This window comes from Orycteropus afer, unplaced genomic scaffold, assembly GCF_000298275.1.
Source record: "Orycteropus afer afer isolate SDZICR_OR568_19922 unplaced genomic scaffold, OryAfe1.0 scaffold00003, whole genome shotgun sequence".
NCBI lineage: Eukaryota > Metazoa > Chordata > Mammalia > Tubulidentata > Orycteropodidae > Orycteropus > Orycteropus afer.
The window spans coordinates 7,604,486-7,626,518 of NW_006921590.1; the positions used below are offsets into that span (position 1 = coordinate 7,604,486).

The 22,033-nt window shown below is 37.4% G+C and overlaps 1 protein-coding gene across 1 annotated transcript in view; it reads left to right on the plus strand.

Moving 5' to 3' along the window:
* NGLY1 (N-glycanase 1) overlaps window positions 1–22,033 on the plus strand; it is a 136,373-nt gene that overhangs the window by 39,831 nt on the left and 74,509 nt on the right. The gene's annotated exons all lie outside the window — the stretch shown is intronic.

The following is a 22,033-nucleotide window of genomic DNA, read 5'->3' on the forward strand; positions in this document are numbered from 1 at the left end:
TCCTTCCCTTCAAGGCTCAGGGGTCCAGGATTATCTTCTGTGTCTGTGTTAATTGGTTTCCCTTTTCTTTGTTGAAGAGGATCTGTGCAGTCTTTATGCCTTGTCCGCCATCCTACCGGAACTCCCCCCATTTATATAATTCTTGTCCAGTGGTTTCCAGACCTTTTTTCTTGTGTGTGAGAGAGATGCTCCTCTAACATACTCCCTTAAGTAGTTCTGGTGGTGTAGTACCCAAGGTATCTTACTTACCAGGAGTTTGGTTGTTCAGATCCGCCAGCTGCTCTGAGGAACAAGACTGGAGAGCTAGTTTTGTAAAGATTTACTGCCTCAGGAACCCAATGGAAATAACTGTGAGTCAGAATTGACTCCATGGCAGTGAGTTTGGGTTCGGTTTAACATACTCTCTTGTGCCTCGGTTGACTTAAGTTAATCATTAAGGCTTTAAATTATTTTTCATCTCATAGCTTCACAAGTAGTTCATTTATAACAATCTGCTGAAAGTAAAGAAGACTTTGAAGAACTTACTGATGAAGATTAAAAACTTACTGTCTGCAGTATGGATTACATCACAACATATAACAAAAATCCTCACAACTGAACTGATAAGCAGCATCACAATAAATGGAGAAACAATTGAAGTTAAAGATTTCTTATTACTTGGATCCACAATCAACACCAATAGAAGCAGCAGTCAGGAAATCAGTTGTCATATAGCACTGGGCAAACCTGCTGCAAAAGACCTCTTTAAAGTACTGAAGAGCAAAGATGTCTCTTTGAAGACTAAGATGGCCTAACCCAAGCCATGGTATTTTCAGTTGCCTATTATGCTCTGGTAGCATAGTGCCTAAGGCACTTGACTGCTCACCAGAAGGCTGGCGGTTCAAACCCACCAGCCACTCCTCGGAAGGAAGGTTGGGCAATCCTACTTCCGTAGTGATAACTGCCTCGGAAACCCAAGGAGGGGTCGCTATGACTCGGGGCTGACTCAATGGCAAATAACAACAACAACAACATTATGCATGTGAGAGCTGGACAATGAATAAGGAAGACCGAAAAAGAGTTGATGCTTTTGAGTTGTGGTGTTGGCAAAGAATACTGAAAACTCCATTGATTGCCAGAAGAACTAGCAGGTTTGTCCTGGAAGAATTGCAGCCGGAGTGCTCCTTGGAAGTGAGAATGGCCAGACTTCAGCTGTCCTACATTGGTCGTGTTGTCAGAAGGAGCCATTCCCTGGAAAAGGATATCATGCTTGGAAAAGTGGAGGGTCAATGAAAGAGGGGAAGGCCCTCGACGAGGAGGGTTGACACTTTGGCTGCAATGATGGGCCTCAGGTAAGATGGGCCTTAATGCTTCTGAGAAGTTGTTATTGGATACTATTGGATCAACTTTTAATAAAACTAATTGGTTGTGTGCATCAGATGAAATGTCATATATAAAAGTTTTGCTGACTGTAACAGATTTTAAAGTTTTGCCCTTAGTAATGACTTTTCTGTAAATTGGTGTATCCAGTATGAAATTGTCATAGAGACAGAGATAAATGGGACTAGTTACCTCCAGTCATTCCATTCCTTAGAGTATTGTATTCCACTCTTTTTGGGTTGTGCTCTTGTCAGTAATAAAATATTGAATATGTATTAGGAAGTAAATCTAAGTAGCATCCCAGTGGATTATCTTATGCACACCTCCCTTGGAGTGGGTGAATTCCACCCTAGAATGCCTTAGGTCTTCATCAGTTTTATAGTTAAGACAGATAAAGAAGTATATTTAACATCTTGCTTTGTTTTTAACACTGTTTCTTATGGATTTTCTAGTTACAGTTTAGAATATATCTTTTAAAATTTTTTACTTTCTCTTCTATTGATTCTGTATTAACAATTTAAAATGCACAATACTGACCAATCTTATAAAACATATGTAATACACAAAACGTTTTGTTTTATGAAATAATTCTTTTTTTTTTTAATTTTTATTGTGATTTGAGTGACAGCTTACAGGGCAAATTCATTTTCCATATAGCAGTTCATATACATTTTGTTTCATGACATTTACTACAATTCCCCACAAAGCAGCAGCTCTCTTCCCACTTCCTCCCATAGGTGCCTCTTCCCTGTGTCCTTCCCTCCCATGTACCCTGCCCGCTGAGCTGTCTCCCTGTGTGTACACTGCCCTTCTGTGCTCCAGTGATTGATCTCTTCCAGGAGTGTATGTAACTAATTTTAATGTTCAGCTGATATGCCTGTCTTTTGTTTGGCTGGAAGCCACAGGAGTGGGTTCAGTTCCAGACCTGAAGGGGAACTGGGGGCCATAGTCTCAGTGGTTCCGTCAGGCTCTATCAGACCAGCAAACCTGTTTTTTTTTTTTTTTAATGATTTTGAGTTTTGTTCCACATTGTTCTGCCACTCTATCCAGTATCTCCTGCACCGATCCCCCTCTTTGTCTTTGTCTCTAAGGTGTGTGTCTTGTAGACAGCATATTGATGGGTCATATTTTCTTATCTATTCTGCAGCTCTCCGTCTCTTGAGTAGTGCATTTAGTCCATTTACATTCATTGTAATTATCGACAAGTATGAATTTGTTGCTGTCATTTTGTTATGTGTTTTTTTGTGGTATTGCGGAATTCTCTGTTCCATATAAATTTTTGTGCCAATCTTCATCTTTTTTATGAATCATGTTATCGTTTATGTCATTGCTGTTGTTTTAGTATTTGCTAAATATTTGTGCTTGTCCTTTTTTTATTGTGATGTGAAGATTTATCATTTTTCTTTGAGGTTGACTTGTGATTTATAATTCTCTTCCCAAGTTTGGAACAGTCCGTTCTATCTTACAGTTGTTTTGACTTCCTCACCATTTAGAAGTTCTGTAATTAGACTATTTTTTCCCTCTCTTTGGATTGTAGTTATCCTCATTTCCCAATTGATACCTCTGGTTCCCTGTTTACAATCTTGTAAGCTTATTTTACTTTAGATATTTCCATAGCTGGTTTGGTTTCTGGGTTATGTCATCATGTGTGTTAATGGTAGGTTGCTGTTTGCTATTGTTGGATCTCTGGCCACAGGACTCCCTTTAGCATCTCTTGTAAGATTGGTCTGGTTTTAACAAATTCCCTTAGTTTCTGCTTATCTGGAAATGCCCTAATTTCACCATCATATTTGATGGATAAATTTGTTAGATATATAATTCTTGCTTGGAGATTACTTTCTTTCAGGGTTTTACATACATCATCTCATTGCCTTCTTGCTTGCCCGTTTTCTGCCAAGAATTCAGAGCTTAGTCTTATTGGTTGCCCATTGTAGGTAATTTTATTTTTTTCCCTGTGCTGCTTTCTTTGTCTTTGATTTTGGTGAGTTTGATGATAATATGGTTTAGTGACTTTCTTTTGGGATCTGTCCTTTTTTGGAGCACGTTGAAGTTCTTGAATAGATATATTATTGCCTTTTATCATATCAGGAAATTCTCTTCCAACAAATCCAGCAGTTTTCTCTGTGGTTTTATTTGTTTCTTCCTGTCCTGGAATTCGGATAATCCGTAGGTTGTTCCTCTTATCCCACATGAATCTTAGACTTTCTTCATTTTATTTTGATCCCTTACCAAAGTAGTATGGAGTTATTTGTCTTCCATCTCACTTATTTTGTTTTCCATTGATTCGATTCTGCTCCTTTGCCCAGTCAGTATGTTATCTGTGTCTGAAATTTTAGTATTCCTCTTCTGTATTTCTCTCCATAGGTTTTGTATCATTTTTAATTTTCCATTTATTTTGTCATTTTATTATGGTATTGTCTTCCCAAATAGTTCTAAGTTTTGTCTGTGCTTTCCTTAATTTTGTCATTGCTTTCCTTGATCTGTCTCTCAGTCCATTGATGGTATCTAAATAAAATTCTTTGACTTCGTTATCAGGGAGATCCAGTGCTGTTTCTTCCTCAGGGATGTTTTCTGAGTCTGTATCTTGGTCCTTTGTTTCTACTACATTATCTTGCTTCTTTGTGTGGACTGTGATGGTCTGTTTTCTCCAAGACATTGTGATGTTTTATTTATATTTAATTGGTGAATGATTGTATGTTGGTGTGATTTACCCAAGAAAATTTTTTCTTTGTTTTGTTTTGACATATCTGACTAAGCAGTGTACTCTGCTCCTCTATTCACTAGTTGGCAGCACTTATGCATTAACCATCTGTCTCTTTGTGATTGTGATAGAGAATGAGAGTGGGTGTACAGATCTCTGTTACCCTGTTTGTGAAGAGCAGTAAAGGGTGAGTTAAGCTCATATTGGCGGTTGACTATCATTGGCCCATTGGTGCAGAAACAAGTGGTGGCCCTCACTCAGTAGGTGGAGCTGCAAGAGATGCTGGTATGATTTGGGTCATATGGGCACGGTTGCTGTCTCCCATTCATGCGAGAACAACAATAAAAAAAAAAACATGAAAAAAAGTAAAAACGAGAGGACAAAATACACATACTGCAGAAACACACAGGAACAAGCAACAAAAGAAAAGAAGAAAAAGGCAGTAAATGAGAAGTAATATTTAAAGAAACATTTTTAAAAGACAAAAGAAATATAAATAGAAAGAGAGAAGGAAGGAAACCTACACTATCTGGAGAGGCAAGAATAAGAAAAGAGCTAGAGTAAAAGAATTATAAAGAAAAAAAAATGAGAAAAATGGAAAAAGGAAAACAAGGGATGGGAAGGACCATAAGAAAGAAAAAAGATGTGAAGATGTGAACCAGGAAAGGAAAGGGGGGGGGAATATATATATGTATGTGTGTGTATGTGTGTGTATATATATATATATACACACACACACACACACACATATGTATATGTGTGTGTATATATATAATTTGTTGTCGTTGTTATGTGCCGTCGAGTTGGACCTGACTCATAGCAGCCCCTCCTTGGGTTTACAAGGCAGCACTACGGAATTAGTTAGATTGCCCAACCTTCTTCCGAGGAGTGGCTGGTGGGTTTGAACTGCCAGCTTCTGGGTTAGCAGTCAAGTGCCTTAGGCACTACGCTACCAGAGCTCATATTTATATATATATATATATATATATATATATATACACACACATATATATACATATATATATATATATATATATATATATATATATATAACCTAGGAAAGGAAAAAGAAGTAATAAAAACAATAATTTAAAAACAAAAATTCTTGGTGGGTGAGGCAAGGCACCTAGCCTCCATCAGAGCACAGACTGGGATGGAATTCCTGCCAGTCCTGAAGGTGTTTGGAGGTGGGGGATGGTTGCTCCTCCATTTACCAATAGGATTTGGCTTACAAGAATAACAAGGAGATTGTTGCACCTTTCTAGTCATCAGCCTCCAGTGTGTTTGCCTGTGCTGTGCTGCCCTTGGCAAGCAGAGTCTAAGGTCACTGGGATCTGAATGCTACCACTTTAAATATTCAAAATGGCTGCACCATCTAGCAGCTAAAAGTCCACGGCTCGGTTTGTCTCCTTTGCTGTTTCCCTTTTTAGTCATCAGCCACCATTGCCGTTGTCCATGCAGCCCCTGATGAGATGGCCCAATTTTTACTGCTCAGGTCCTAGTACCACTTATAAATGTTAAAAGTGCTCATACCATCAGGATAGCTGATAATCCACAGCTCCATTTGTCTCCTTATTCACTGTTTTATTCAGGTTCATCTATTAGTTGGTATTTAATCCAGTTCTGTGTCCTTCCTTTCAAAGTTCAGGGTCCCAGGATTATCTTCTTTATCTGTGTCAATTGGTTTCTCTTTTCTTTCTTTGAGGAGAGTCGGTTTAGCTAGTCTGTCTATTCTACCATTTTACTAGAAGTCCTAAAATAACTCTTTTCTAAACTAAGTAAATAGTGGCTCATTAGTGCTCTGGCTCAGGAAATCCATTCACGTTCTCTGTGGCTTCAACCTCCCTTTTTTTTTTTTTTTTTTTTTTTGATTTCCAAATTTTACAATTCAGCTATAGATTGGGATCTTTAAAAACCTGTCAATCACCAAAAAGCCTCTGGACATGCATCTGTGAACCCAATGCCATTCTTTTGCCAAAGCAAATTTAGAGTTTAGAAGAAAATTAATTGTCTTTCTTAAAGACTTATGCTCTTAATAGGCTGATAAAGATAGACAGAGCAACTCAAATTACTTTTGCCCTTGAGACAAAATACCTTTTTTTCTGTGTTCTTTAAGGGTATTGGGAGAAATTAGATTGGCTCTTGGTCTTTTTATGCCCAACTCTTGATTATCCAGGAATCACTTGAATATACATTTTTTTTGTTGTTATGTGCCGTCGAGTTGGACCTGACTCATAGCGACCCCTCCTTGGGTTGCCAAGGCAGTATCACTATGGAAGTAGATTGCCCCATCTTCCTTCCAAGGAGTGGCTGGTGGGTTTGAACCATCAGCCTTCTGGTTAGCAGTCAAATGCCTTAGCCACTATGCTACCAGAGCTCCTTGAATATATGTATGTATTTTTTTTAATGATTTTGTTTAAGTCTTCATCACCCCAGGAGCTGTATTACAGTACTTAACAATTAGTTTCTCTGACTTGTAAATTTTCTGTGGAAAACTAATTGAAAATTAAAATGGACCAAAGTCAGGCAGCAAGAGAGGGATTTTAAAAAAGACATTTAACCTGCGTATAAAGTATATAAATCCTGAATACTGGTGAGCTTTATTCTTAGGAATGTAAGAAAATGATAATCACTGATGTTGAAGTGTCTGTTCATATCCTCTTCCCATTTTTTAATTGTATTGTTTGTCTTTTTGATGATGATGTGTTTAAGTTTTCTATAAATTTTAGAGCTTAGTCCCTTGTCCAATATGTCTTTGCCAATTTTTTTTTTTTTGCCAGTTGTTAGGATCTCTTTATACTTTTTTGACAAAGTCTTTTGATGCACACAGATGTTTAATTTTTTGAAAATCTTAGTTGTCTAATTTGTCTTCCACCGTTTGTGCATTTTTAATATGTTTGATAATGTATTTGTGCTATGCATTAAGGCTCCTAATTTTGCCCGTTTTTCTTTGGTTATGTTTATAGTTTAGGTTTTACATTTAGGTTTTTGGTCCATCTTGAGTTAATTTTAGTATATGATATGAGATGTGGATCCTATTTTATTTTTCTGCAAATGGATATCTAATTTTGCCAGTATCATTTGTTAAACCACTTAATGGTTTCAGGCTTTTTGTCAAAGATCAGCTGTCTATAGGTAGGTAGCTTTATTTCTGGGTTGTCAGTTTTTTTCCACTGGTCAGTGTGTCTGTCACTGTACTAGTATCAGGCTATTTAGACTACTGTCAGGCAGGTTCTGAGATGGGAATGTGAGGTGACTCTACTTCTTTACTAGTGTTTTGCTTATCCAGGATCTCTTTCCTTTCCATATAAAGTTTTATTTTTTCCATCTCTTTAAAAAATGGTGATGGGTTCTAGATTGGATTGCAGTAAATCTGTAAATCACTTTGGATCATATTGACATTTTTATAATATTAATTCTCCCTGTCCATGACCATAGTATATTCTTCTCTTTTGGTTTCTTATATTGGTGTTTGTAGTTTTCTTTGTATAGGTCTTTTGTGTCTCTGGTTAGATTCATTCCTAAATACTTTATCATTTGGGTAGCTTTTGTAATTAGAATTGGTTTTCTGATTTCCTTTTCGAGTTCTTTTTGTTATTTTAGAGAAATCCAACTGATTTTTTGTATTTTGATCCTGTACCCTACCACCTTACTGAATCCTTACATTGGGAGCTCTTTTGGCATAGTGACTAAGGCATTTGACTGCTAACCAGAAGGCTGGCGGTTCAAACATTACATTAGTCCCAGTGATTTTATTGTTGAATCTCTGGGTTTTTCTGTGTATAGGATCATGTCGTCTGCAAATGGAGATAGTTTATTTCCATTGGTCTCCTTACTGTTGATGTCTCGTGTTACAGCATTGTGATCTGAGAAGATACTTTGTAGTATTTTAATGTTTTTATTTTTATTGAGGCCTGCTTTGTGGCCTAACATATGGTCTATCTGGAGAAAGTTCCATGTGCATTGGAAAATAATGATATTGTGCTGTTGTTGGGTGAAGTGTTCTGTATACATCTGTGAGGTGTAGTTGGTTGAGGTGTTGTTTGGATTGCCAGTGTCTTTGTTAAGTGTCTTCCTCTTTCTGTCTTTCTTTGAAAGTGGAGTATTAAGGACTTCCTCTATCATTGTGAGGTTGTCACTTTCTCTTTTCTGTTAAAGTTTGATTTGTGTATTTTGGGGCTTTTTCATTGGGTGCAGAGATATTTATTATGGTTATGTCCTCTTGTCCAGTTGATCCCGTAATCATCATATGATGTCCTTCCTTGTCTCTTTTGACAGTTTTTGCCTTAAGGTCTATTTTATCAAAAATTAACATTGCCTCTCCTGATCTCTTTTCATTGTTATTTGCTCGGTATATGCATATATATTTACATATATATACATATACATATACATATATATTCCCTTTTTTATTGTGATTTGGGTGAAAGTTTACAGAGCAAATACATTTTCTCATACAGCAGTTCTTATATAGTTTGTTTCCTGACATTGATGCGGTCCGCATATCCCATAATGTAACAGTTCTCTTCCCACTTCCTCCCTGTGGTTACCTTTTCCTTGTGCATTCCTGCTCTCTGAGCTATCTCCCTGTACAAATACTTCCCTTCTTATCTCCTATGGTTGATGGTTCTAAGAAGTGTCACTACCTGGTGTAAATGTTCACCTTATATGCCTGTCTGTTGTTTGACTGGAAGCCACGGGGTTGAATTCAATTGCAGGCATGAAGGGTGACTAGGGACCATAGTGTCAGGGGTTTCGCTAGTCTCTATCAGACAAGTAAGCCTAGTTTTCTTTTATTTATGATTGTGAGTTTTGTTTTACATTTTTATCCCACTCTATCCAGGATCTCCTGTACTGATAATTTTCACAGTTGTTGACAGTGGTAACCAGGCACCATCTAGATCTTTTGTTCCCAGGGTCATGTAGACTGAGGTTTGCATGGTCCTCTAGTCCCTTGAACTAATTGTTTCCATGATCTTTGCTTTTCTTCATTCTTCTTTGCTCCAGACAAGAGACCAATTGTTTTATCTAGATGGTTGCTTGCAAGCTTTTAAGACCCCAGTCAGTTCTCACCAAAGTAGGATGTAGAATAGTGTTTTGTGTAGTATGTTATACCATTTGAGCTTGATGTCCCTGTGACCATGGTCCTGTGCCCATAGACCTAACAACTTGCTTTCTCAGAGTGGCTGCTTGTGGTTAAGAAGTTATCATAACTTTGTTCCCTGTTTGCTCTATTATATATACAGCACATACAAATGCTATGTAGAAATATCATCTGCCAAGCTTATATATATAGTTATGGGTATATTGTCTTTTATCTAGACATGCTTAATCATTCAGCCTGTCTACCTTTGTCTCTACCTGTAGATTAATGTTTGTTATTACTGATAAATGCAGTATTGTGTATGTAAAAGTGTTTATCTTTGTTGCCTACATCTCTTGTGCACCTCTCTGTCTTCCTTTTCCTTAGTGTTATTGTATTGGTCATTAGATTTTGGTGTATTGCCTTTCCCTTCATCCAAATCAATACTTGTCTCTTACCTGTATAACAATTTTCTCTTCCCTCCCCTCCCCTCCCCTCCCTGGTAACCAACCAAAAAAGTTTCCTTTTATGTATAAACTTTTCCTTGACTTTTTAAAATGGTGGACTAATACAATATTTGTCCCTCTGTGGTTGACTTATTTCACCCAGCATAACATCCTCCAAGTTCATCCACATTATGAGGTGTTTCACGGAGTCTGCATTGTTCCTTAGCGTTACATAGTCCATTGTGTATATGGACCATCGTTTCATTATCCATTTGTCCATTGATAGGCACTTCGGTTGTTTTCATCTCTTTGCTATTGTAAATAGTGCAACAGTGGACATGAGTGTGCATATATCTATTTGTGTCCTGGTTCTCACTTCTTTAGGATATACACCTAGTAATGGGATTGCTGGATCAAATGGTATTTCTATTTATACCTTTTTAAGGAGTCGCCATACCAATTTCCACAGTAGTTGTATCATTTTACAGTCTCACCAGCAGTGTGTGAGAGTCTCAATCTTTCCACATTCTCACTAGCATTTGTTATTTTTTTTTGTCTTGTGGAACTTTGCTATTCGTGCTGGAATGAGATGGTATTTCATTGTTGTTTTGATTTTATATATATTTTTATATCCTTTTATTTTAAACTTATTTTCTCTTTATCTCCAGTGTGTGTCTCTTGTAGACAACATGTTGATATGTTATATTTTCTTATCCATGTTGCTACTCTCTGCTTCTTGACTGGTGAGTTTAATCCATTTAAATTCATCATAATTGTCAATAAGTATGAATTTATTGCTGCCATTTTTTGTGTTTGTGTGTGTTGTTAATAGTTTCTTTGATTAATATATTTTTCTGTGCTGCATTTTGTTTGTTTATGGATTTTCTGATCAGTTCCTTCGTTACTGTCGTTTTGGTGTTTACTGAGACTTTAAGATCATTTTTAGTTTGGTGAGACGATTTGTTAATTTTCTTTGAGATTATCTTGTAATCTATTATTATCTTCCCAAGTTTAAAGCAGTCCTTTCTATCTTGATATTATCTTCACGTCCTTGCCATCTGGAAGTTTTGTAACTGGTATCATTTATTCCCTCTTTCTGCTTTGTAGTGATGTAGTGATCATCATTTACAAATCGATTATTTTCAATTTTGTAGGTTTATTTGATCTTTGATACTTCTATATTTGAGTTGATGCCCAGATGACGTTGAGTGTCACACTTTCTGGTTTTTGTCTGTTTTGTTGGTTTTGTCCAAAGGACTCCCTTTAACATTACTTGTAAGGTTGGTGTTTTGTTGTTTGTTTTTCCAAATTCTCTTAAATTCTATTTATCTGGGAATAGCCTCATTTCACCATTATATTTGAGGGACAGTTTTGCTGGCTCTATGATTCTTTGTTGGCAGTTTTTTTCTTTCAGGATTTATTTACGTCATCTCTTTGCATTCTTGCTTACATGGTTTCACCTGAAAAATCAGAGCTTTGTTTTACTACTGGTTGTCTTCTGCAGTGACTTTTTGTTTTTTCCAAGCTGCTCTGGATTCTTTCTTTGTCTTCGATTTAGGAGAGTTTGATTATGATATGGCTTGGTGAGTTTCTTTTTAAAAACCAAACTCAACTGCCGTCAAGTCATATCCGACTCACCATGACCCCTTCTTGGGTTTCTGAGGCGGTATCACTATGGAAGTAGATTGCCCAACCTTCCTTCTGAGGAGTGGCTGATGGGTTAGGACCGCCAACCTTCTGGTTAGCAGTCAGATGCCTTAGGCACTACACCACCAGAACTTGTATGTCTATCTTATTTGCTTAGCGACTAGCATGCATTATATTCTTGCCTTTCATGATATTTGGGATTTATTTTTCTTTCAACTAATCTTTGATAATTCTCTTGGTGCTTTTTTGTCTTTTTGTCTCTTCCTCTTCTGGATTTCTGATTACACATAAGTTACTGTTCTTGACATTATTGTTCTTTTTTTCATTATTTTATCTGATTGTTCCTCTAACAGATTAGTATTAAAATATTTGTCTTCAGTCTTGCTAATTTTCTCTCCGTTGATTATCAGTCCAGTAGTACTCCATGGGGCAGCAAATGTGGGTAAGATCATTGGTTCCTGACTGCTGGGGAAAGAATGAAAGCTTGAAAGAGAAAAAGTTGGGAATGGGGCAGGAAAATGAATGGAAAATAATATAATAATATATATAACAAGGGGTAGGGAAGAGGGGAGACCAAAAAAGAAGAAAATCAAAAACAAAGAAACAAACAAATGTGGCACAATACTGACACAAGTGGTAGCTCCCAAACAGGGCTGAAGTAGCAATGTGGTGCTTGCTGTGCTACAGTGTGTACTACCAAATACAAGGGTCATGGGTGGCACTACCGAACACAGACGTAGTCGGGGATGAGGTACTTGCCTAGATGAAAACTAAAGGAAAAGTTGAGGGCAAAGAAAAAATTAAAAACAAAGACACACCAAGTTAGGGAAAGAGGAAAGGAGTGAGAGGATAAGATGAAAGAAGGGGTAAAAAAATAGTGGTACAAGTGTTAGCTACCAGACAAAGCTGCACCAGGAACATGGAGCTCACTCCAGCAAAGTACACATCACCATCCATGGAAATGTGGTGGTGGGTGCTGCTGATCATAGAGGGGTAGTGGGATCGGAAAAAAAAAATGGGGGGTGGGAGTCAAGAGAAGAAACAAAAGGAAAGAAAAAGGGAGAAGAGAGAATAAGCAGAAGAAAAAAGAAAATGGTACAGTACTGGCACAAGTGCCAGTCAGCAAATATGGCTGTGCAGGAACGCAATACTAGCTCTGCCGGAGCATGCCCCTTCGACCAGGGAGGTGTTGCTAACAGTGTGGGCAGTGGGTGAGGAGTACCCCTTCTTGGGATCCAAAAATGAAAGAAAAAGGACAAAGGAAGAGGAAGAATAAACAATGGAAAGAAAAAACAGAAAAGAGAAAGTGGTGGGAAGATGATGCAAGTACTAAGCAAAAAGAGAAAACCAAAAAGTGGTACGGTACTGGCAGTGGGAAGTTGTTCGACTGGCCACCAGATGGATAGGGGTGGGGAGTGTCGTGCTTCTTATCACCAGGAGGTTATGTAAGGTAAAAGGAGAGGACACACTTCTCTGATAGCCTGATTACTGATGTGGGTGCTGGTGCATTTGTGAGCAAGTAGAGCTGGTTATCTGTTTCCTGCTCTGATAGGAATACTGCTTGCTATAATTCAAAATGGCCACGCTGTGCCAGTTGGCAGTTTACTACTCCTTGTTTACTGTTCTTGTTCAGTCTCATCCTCTCATCAGTATTTGATCTTCTTCTTTATCCTTTCCTTTGAAGCTGTGGGATCCAGGATTGTTATCCATAGCCATTTACCTTGCTTTTACTAGTCTTTGTTGTAGAGGGTCTAGATAGTGCATATTGCTTAGTCCACCATCTTGGATCCTCGTTGTCCCTTCCCTTTTGACCTCTCTTTTCATACATGGAAATAACTATATGCTGAAGACTTAAATATTTTGACTCACTAGCTTTTTTTTTCTTTTCCTATAAATACTTTGTAGCTTTTCTTTTGACTTTCAAGAGATTTGTTGCTTTAAGACAAATACCATTTCCTGATTCAAAGTAAGGAATGAGGCTATCTAAGTTCTTCATTCGTTCATTCATTTGTTCATTCATTATGTTAGAGATACGATAGTGATGATAGACGTGATACCTACTTTAATGTAATTTAGCTAAGTAGAGGCCCTAGGAAATTAATAAGACGTTATAGTACATAATGATTATGTACTATGACATGGCAAAGTCATGGAAAGTTTCTCATGGACACTGATGCTCTTAAGTTGAGACCTGAAAGATAGATTGAAACCAACTTGTTTCATACCTCAGGGTCCTATGTTAACAACACATTTTTGTTTTGCCATGGATTGGTATTCGTATTGTTACACTATCTATTAATTATGTAGATTTTCTGATTGGTATTTTTAGACAGCTTTTGAAATGCTGTTTACATACTATAAATTCATCATTTGTAAGTATAGAAGGATTTTTAGGAAATTTACAGTTGTGCAACCAACACCATTATCCTCTTTTAGAACATTTCCAATACCTTAAAAAATTTCCTCCAACCCATTTGTTTTCAATGCCAGCTTCCCTCCCAGCCCCAGGCAACCACTGGTATGCTTTTGGCTTTTATAAATTTGTCTTTTCTGAGCATATCATGTAAATGGAACCATATATTTTATAGTCTTTTGCTTCTGGCTCCTTTCACTTTGTGTAATGGTTAGGAAATTCATCTATAATGTAGTCTATATCAGTAATTTGTCCCTTTATGTGGCTGAATAGTATTCCATTATAGAGATATACTGCATTTTGTTTACTCATTCCCCAGTTGATGGACATGTGGGTGGTTTCCAGTGTTTGCTAAGTATGAATAATTCTGCTATAAATGTTCATGTACAAGTCTTTTTGTGGACATAATTTTTTATTTCTCTTGGATAGAATCCTAGTAGTAGAACTGCTGGGTTTGTATGGTAAGTTTATGTTTAATGTTTTAAGGAACAGCCCTGCTGTTTTGCAAAGTTGCTGGGTGATTTTATATTTCATCACCAATGTATGAGGATTATAATTTCTCCATAGCCTCACCAACTCTTATTACTGTCTGCCCTTTTTATTATTGTCTACCATTTTAGTGTCTATGAAATGGTACCTCATTGTGGTTTTTGATTTGCATTGCCTTTGTCACTAATAACCCAACTGATTTTTAAATTTTCTGGTTATATGTAATGAATGTATTCCTATGGAAATAACTTCCTGAAACCCATTTTTATATCCGTGGCCTCTGAAAAACATATTTGAAGCAGCAGAGACAATTTTTCAATGACATAGAACCTAAGAATGTTAGAATTACATTTCCAATTTTGCAACTTCATCTAGGTTGAAAAGATGTGATTCCAAAGCATGAGTTGCTTAAAATATGCATTCAGCAGTTATTACACAGCTGGCTAAATGGATGCATTTATTTGGCACATGAACTACTTACAGAATGTGAAATTATTAGTGACTTTTCATCAACTCTTTCATAACTCTAAACATTACTACCCAAGGAACTCTGGTGGCATAGTGCCTAAGGTATTTGACTGCTAACCAGAAGGCTGGTGGTTCAAAACCACCAGCTACTCATTGGAAGGAAGACTGGACAGTCTACTTCATAGAGATACTGCCTCGGAAACCCAAGGAGGGGTCGCTATGAATGGGAATTGACTCGGCAGTTTTTTGGTATATGTATATAGGTACGCCTTTACTTATTAAAGGGGATTGTCGTTTGAGGATATTTCATTGATTTTATAAAAGTAATGTATTATAAAAGAATGATAAATAGTAGAATAAAATAGTTAATTTATAAAGTAACATAATCTTATTATAAACCAAAAATAAGCTTTAGCCTGGATCTACATGTGATCTTTATAAGAGACAAAAATCTCTGATTGAACATAAGGTTTAAATGTCCAATTTCTTGTTCATAGACCTATTGCTATTAAAGGTAAAGTGTATCTAAACCGAAAAATCAGACTCATTGCCATCAAGTCAATTCCGACTCTTAGCGATCCTTCATAGGGTTTCCAAGGTGGTAAATCTTTTTTTTTTTTTTTTTTAATTGTGATTTGGGTGATAGTTTACAGAACAGATTCACTTTCCATACAACAGCTCACATACACTTTGTCTCATGACATTGACTGCAATTTCCCACAGTGCAACAGCTTCCCTCCCACTTCCTCCCCATAGTTATGTCTTCCCTGTGTCCTTCCCTCCCATGCACTCCTGTCCCCTGAGCTGTCTCCTTGTGCATACACTGCCCTTGTATTCTCTCATGATTAATCTCTCCAAGGAATGTATCTACCTAATGTAAATGTTCAGCTCATATGCCTGTCTTTTGTTAGGCTGGAAGCCACAGGAGTGGGTTCAGTTCCAGACCTGAAGGACAGCTAGGGCCCATAGTCTCAGTGGTTCCATCAGGCTCTATCAGACCAGCAAACCTGGTCCTTTTTTTTTTTTTAAATGATTTTGAGTTTTGTTTCACCTTGTTCTCCCAGTTTATCCAGGATCTCCTACATAGACTCCCCTCAGAGTGGTTGACAATGGTAGCTGAATACCATCTAGTTCTTCTGGTCTCATAGTCATATAGGCTGAGGATCACATGTGTACCAGTCATTTCGACTGATTGTTTCCATGTGTCTTTGGTTTTCTTCATTCTTCTTTGCACTGGATGAGGAGAGACCCATTGTTGCATCTAGATGGCTACTTGCAAGCTTTGAAGATCCCAGTTGCTACTCACTGAAGTAGGAAGTGGAACAGTGTTGTTGTGTAGTATGTTATGCCAGTTGAGCTTGATGTTCCCTGCAACTATGGTCCCAAGCCCACAAGTCCAACTACTCATTCCTTTTGGGTATTTGGCTGTGGCCAAGAAGTGACAACATCCATGTCCCTTGACTATTCTACTATATTCTTACAGAACAAAGGAATACACTGTCTGAAATACACTGAAACATTGTCTTTTAACCGTATGCATGGTCTTGGGCTCACTCTCCCCTGCATAGACATATGTAATAGTTCAGCCTGTCTATCTATCTATCTGAGGTAGTAAATCTTTATGGAAGTAGTTTGCCCCATCTTTCTTCCATGGAGTGGCTGGTGGGTTTGAACCACCAACCTTCTGTTTAGCAATCAAATGCCTTAGACACTGTCCCACCAGAGCTCCCTAAAATATACCTACATGTACTTTAATCGACAATTGCTTACATTATGACACATCCTTATATTGGCATACTTTACCTCCATTAAAAATGATGATGTCGTCTATTTTGGCATAAAGATAATTGTTATATGGAAAAAAGTAAACTGAGAATTCCATGAAGTTAAACAACATATGTTGTGTGTATATGTGTGACATTTTCATTTTTCTTATTAAAAGCACATGTATGTGTGTTTTCAAAGGTCTTCAAAGCCACGCACGGACATTTTAGCCATACGTTCCTCCCAATTGTAACATTATAGATGATTTCATGTTATTTAGACTATTCAGTATTTTCTAAATATGTTTTTTACAACATGTATTACTTTTATACGTAGGAAAAGAGTTATTTTTTTCAAGAGATCAATTTATTGAAGTCACAGTTTTTAAGATTAAAGTTCTCACTTAAAATTTATTAAACAGAACATTTGTGTTTAAAACAAGTTCTAAATTTAAAAGCCAAATCAAACCTTATTCAAAAAGATGAGAGGAAAAATGTCAAAGGAATATTGGAAAGGGGACTTGTGGGCTTGGGAAGGCTTGGTCCTTTACTAAAGAAGTGAATTTGCTAATCCAACTTCTGCTGATTTTTACCATATGATTTGACAAAAGATACATGTTATACCTTTCTTCCTATAAAGAATCTTAAATATATCTCACATCAGAAACCAAAATAATTAGAAGTGTGATTAGTGAGGAAAACTACTTTGATCTAAAACAGATTTCACATTTTAAACTTCCATTTGCACTCCAAATAACTTTTTACTTTCTCAGGCAATTAGCTGCTGCTTTACGTAGCATTAATACATGGTTACCCAGCTGGTGTAATGCCATGCAATCAACAGCCTTCTATTTTTATGACTAAACACCCCCCCCCCAGCTGTGCCAATGCATATGTAAAGAAATAAGGCAAGAAAATAAACTTTATTGTTTAAGATCATTCAAGTGCCATTAAAACCACAATGAATATGCTAAATTCCAGACGGAGAAGAATTAAATTGAAAATAAAAATTCTTTGAATGAGTTCTTACCCCCTCAGTAAATGAAAATCTGAGTTTAAAAAAAAAAAATCTTGCTATACATGCCTTATTTTTATGAGAATTCTTTGAAATAATAAAAATGGAAACATTTATTTTTTAAAATTTTCTATATATCATTCTGGGAAAGGAGCGTAAATCTCTGCGGTAGATTCTCTGAATTTCTCATCACCAACTGTGAATCAGGTTTCTGCCCTCATCTGTTGCACCATCCCTTCTGTTGATGGAGGAAATGTGTTGTCTCCTGATAAAGATCAGTCCTTCCCTTGACTGTGAGTCTCTTCCCATCTGTCCACCTCATGATGTAAGATCGACTGTGCAGTCTTGAGCCTCCTCTTCTATTGAGGATCTTTCTCAGTGGCATTTATCCCTTTGTCTAGGCTAGTTTTCATTTAAGTTAATCAGAATAGCTTGGAGATGCAGATATCAGTACATAATCCCAGACTAGCTGAGTCAGAATAGAAGAAAGAGGAATTTAGGGATCTACATTTTAATAAGATTAATGTAGGTGAACCTTTTCTCTAAGCTTTCCTACTACCTTAGACACATCACTACAAAGATCCTTGGATCCTGTATCTCCTTTATTTCTCTCTTCCCCTTCATAGCCGAGTTTCATGAAGGGTCACCTGTACTCATCACTTTATCTTTACTTCTCATGTCCTTGTCTAGTGGGTCTCCATACTTTGTTAATTATATGCCTGATCAGTAAAATATTTTTGAGCACATAATCTGAATATATTTTATTTATTTATAATTTATATGTATACATATACTGCTATTGCATTACACTACGTACATTATCCCACAGAATGTAGAAATTATAGAACAATATCATTAATATCACATGCAAGTAAGATATTACTGAAGATAATTCAGAAACGTTTGCAGCAGTATATTGATAGAGAACTTCCAGAGGTTCAAGCTGGATTCAGAAGAGGACGTGGAACAAGGGATATCATAGCTGTTGTCAGATGGATCTTGGCTCAAGGCAAAGAATACCAGAAAGATGTTTACTTGTGTTTTATGACTATGCAAAGGCATTTGATTGTGTGGATCATGACAAATTATGGATAACATTGAGAAGAATGGGAATCCCTGAGCACTTGATTGTACTCATGAGGAATCTGTACCTTGACCAGGAGGCTGTCGTTCGAACAGAACAAGGGAACACTGCATGGTTTAAAATCAAGAAGGGAGTGCATCAGGGTTGTATTCTTTCTCCACACTTATTCAATCTATATGCTGAGCAAATAATCCGAGAAGCTGGACTATATGAAGAAAAACGTGGTATCAGGATTGGAGGAAGAATCATTAACAACCTGAGATATGCAGATGATACAACTTTGCTTGCTGAAAGTGAGGATGACTTAAGGCACCTACTGATGAAGGTTGAAGAATGCAGTCTGCAGTATGGATTACATCTCAACATAAAGAAAACAAAAGTCCTCACAACTGGACCAATGAGCAGCATCACAATAAATGGAGAGAAGATTGAGGTTGTCAAGGAATTCACGTTGCTTGGTTCTACAATCGATGCCAACGGAAGCAGCAGTCAGGACATTAGACGACGTGTAGCATTGGGGAAGTCAACTGCGAAGGAACTGTTTCAAGTGCTGAGGAGCAAGGATATCTCCTTGAGGACTAAGGTGTGCTTGACACAAGCCATGATATTTCCAATCGCCTGGGTATGCATGTGAGAGCTGGACAATGAATAGGGAAGACCGAAGAAGAGTTGATGCTTTTGAGTTGTGGTGCTGGCGAAGAATGCTGAAAGTACCGTGGACTGCTAAAAGAACTAACAGATCTGTCCTGGAGGAAGTGCAGCCAGAATGCTCCTTGGAAGCAAGAATGGCCAGACTTCGTCTCACCTATTTTGGTCATGTTATGTTGTAAGAAGGGACCATTCCCTGGAGAAGGATGTCATGCTTGGTAGGGTGGAGGGTCGACGAAAGAGGGGGAGGCCTTCAGGGAGATGGATTGATACAGTGGCTGCGATGATGGGCTCGAGTATAGCAGGGATTGTGGGGCTGGCGCGGGATCGGGCAGTGTTTCGTTCTGCTGTGCATGGGGTCGCTATGAGTCGGAAACGACTCGACAGCACTTAACAACAACAACAACAACGTACATTATAAAACACTGTAAAAGGGGAATTAAACAGTATATATATATTTAATGTTTTGTTCTGATTTGGGTGAAAATTTACAGAGTAAATTGGTTTTCTGTTCAACAGTTCATACACATATTATTTTGTAACATTAATTGCAATCCCTGCAATGTAACAGCATTCTTCTCACCTCCCTCCCTGTAGTTTCTGTTTCTCTTGATCCTTTTTTCCTATGCATTTCTGCCTTCTCAGGTTTATCCCTGGGCAAATGCTGCCCTTTTGACCTCTTATAGTTGATTATTCTAAGCAGTGCACACCTTCCTGGCGTCATTGTTCACCTCATAGGCCTGTCTATTGTTTGACTGAAAATTGAGCTGGGGGTGATTTTTGTTCTGAGTTTGAAGGTTTAAGGGCCATAGTCTCAGGGGTTCTACCAGTCTATCTGACTGGTAAACCTGGTCTTTTTTTTTTTTATTGTTTGGGTTTTGTTCCACATTTTTACCCACTCTATTCAGGATCTGCCATTGTGATCCCTTTCAGAGTGCTTGGCATTGGTAGCCAGGCACCTTCTAGTTGTTCTGGTCTCAGGGTTGTGGAAGCTGAGGTTCACATGGTCCACTAGTCCCTTGAACTAATTTTTTCCATGAGTACCTGATTTTTTTTTTTTTTTTTTTTTCACTCTTCTTTGCCGGACAAGGAGAAATCAATAGTTAGAGAGGAAATAGTTTTAATTTTAGAAGTTATTAACTGTATATAGCATTCAGTGAATGTAGATGTAAATCTATATTTTAAATAATATTGATCATTTCAAATTTGGGGAGTTAGTTTTTTCAGATCACAGTAGATTGTTACTGATCTTTTGTAAACATTCGAATTGATCATTGCAACTTAAAACTGATCTAAGAACTAAAGTCTGTAAGTATAAATTGTTGAAGGGCACATACTGAAAAAATAGAAAATGTGTTACCTGTGCCATTGTCTACTTGTTTACGTGTGCTTGCATTATTAGTATTACCCTCCCTACCCAGAATTCTTGGTAATCTTTTTAAGCAAGATTGAGGGTTAATTATTTAAAACTACATAATGTAATCAGTGAACTGCTTAACCAGGAACATTTGAACTGCAAAACTTCATAACTTGATGACAGCAGAAGCAGGAGAGAGCCTGCCACTGCTATCCCCTCTGTTTTGTAGAAGTTTATTTCTTCTCTCGGGGTACCTTTTTCAAAAAATAGAGGGAGCCACTGTCAATTCAAATACTAAATATTATTAAGACTTACTCACTTTACCTTTTAGACAAAAAAAAGAATATAAATAAAATTCTAATATTTTCTACCCATGTCCCAGTGGACCATTTTGTATAGTGCACATAATCCACTTTGGGAGCCCACTTGTACAACTCATTCTCTTGCAACTTGTTTTCCTTATTAACACTACATGCTCCAAACCTGCTTGCATGTTTTTCCTTCTGATAGGAATTGTCTTTTCTTTTCTCTGTTTGCTAGTTTTTCCTCATCTTTCATATTTTGCCATGAATATCATATCTCCACCCATCCCCCTAGTCTTGGTTCAGATCCTTTGTTGTATAGTCTCATGTTGTTTTTAGATTCCGTTGAGTCACTTCTGCCTCATAGCAGTAATAGAACAAAACACTGCCTGGTCCTGTGCTATCCTCACAGTTGTTGCTATATTTGAGCCCATTGTGGCAGCCACTGTGTCAATCCATCTGATTAAAGATCTTCCTCTTTTTCACTGACAGTCCACCTTCCAGGCATGACGTCCTTCTCCAGGGACTGATCCCTACTGATAATATGTCCACAGTATGTGAAGCAAAATCTCACCAAATTTGCTTCTAAAGAGCATTCTGGTTGTATTTTTTACAACACAGAATTGTTTATTCTTTGCATATTCATGGTACGTTCAGTACACTTCTCCAAAACTAGAATTCAGGTGCATTAATTCTTCAGTCCTCCTTATTCATTGTCTAGATTTCACATTCATAGGGGGTGATTGCAAACACCATGGCTTAGGTCAGGTGCACCTTTGTCTTCAAAGTGGGATCTTTTTTTTTTTTTTTTTCCTTTTTTTAAACACTTTGAAGTGGTCGTTTACAACACATTTTCCCAATGTAATACGTCGTTTGATTTTTTGAGTGCTGTATGTCAGAAGAGACTCTGAAACTTGCTCTTGAATGTAGAGTACCTAAAGTGAAAGGAAAAAATGGTGAAGTGAAAAGAACTGAAGCGAAAATTTCAATGGGCAACTCGAGACAACAAAGTAAAGTACTATAATGTGCAAAAACCCTGGAGGTAGGAAACCAAAAGCGAAGGACACATGTAGCATTTCTCAAGCTGAAAGAACTAAAGAATAAAGCAAACCCTGAAGTTACAATAGTGAAGAATTCTGTGGACAAAATATTGAGGGACACAGAAAGCATCAAAAGAAGGTAGAAGGAATATACAGAATCAATGTTTGCAAAAGAATTGATCAGTGTACAGCCATTTCAGGATGTAACATGTGATCAA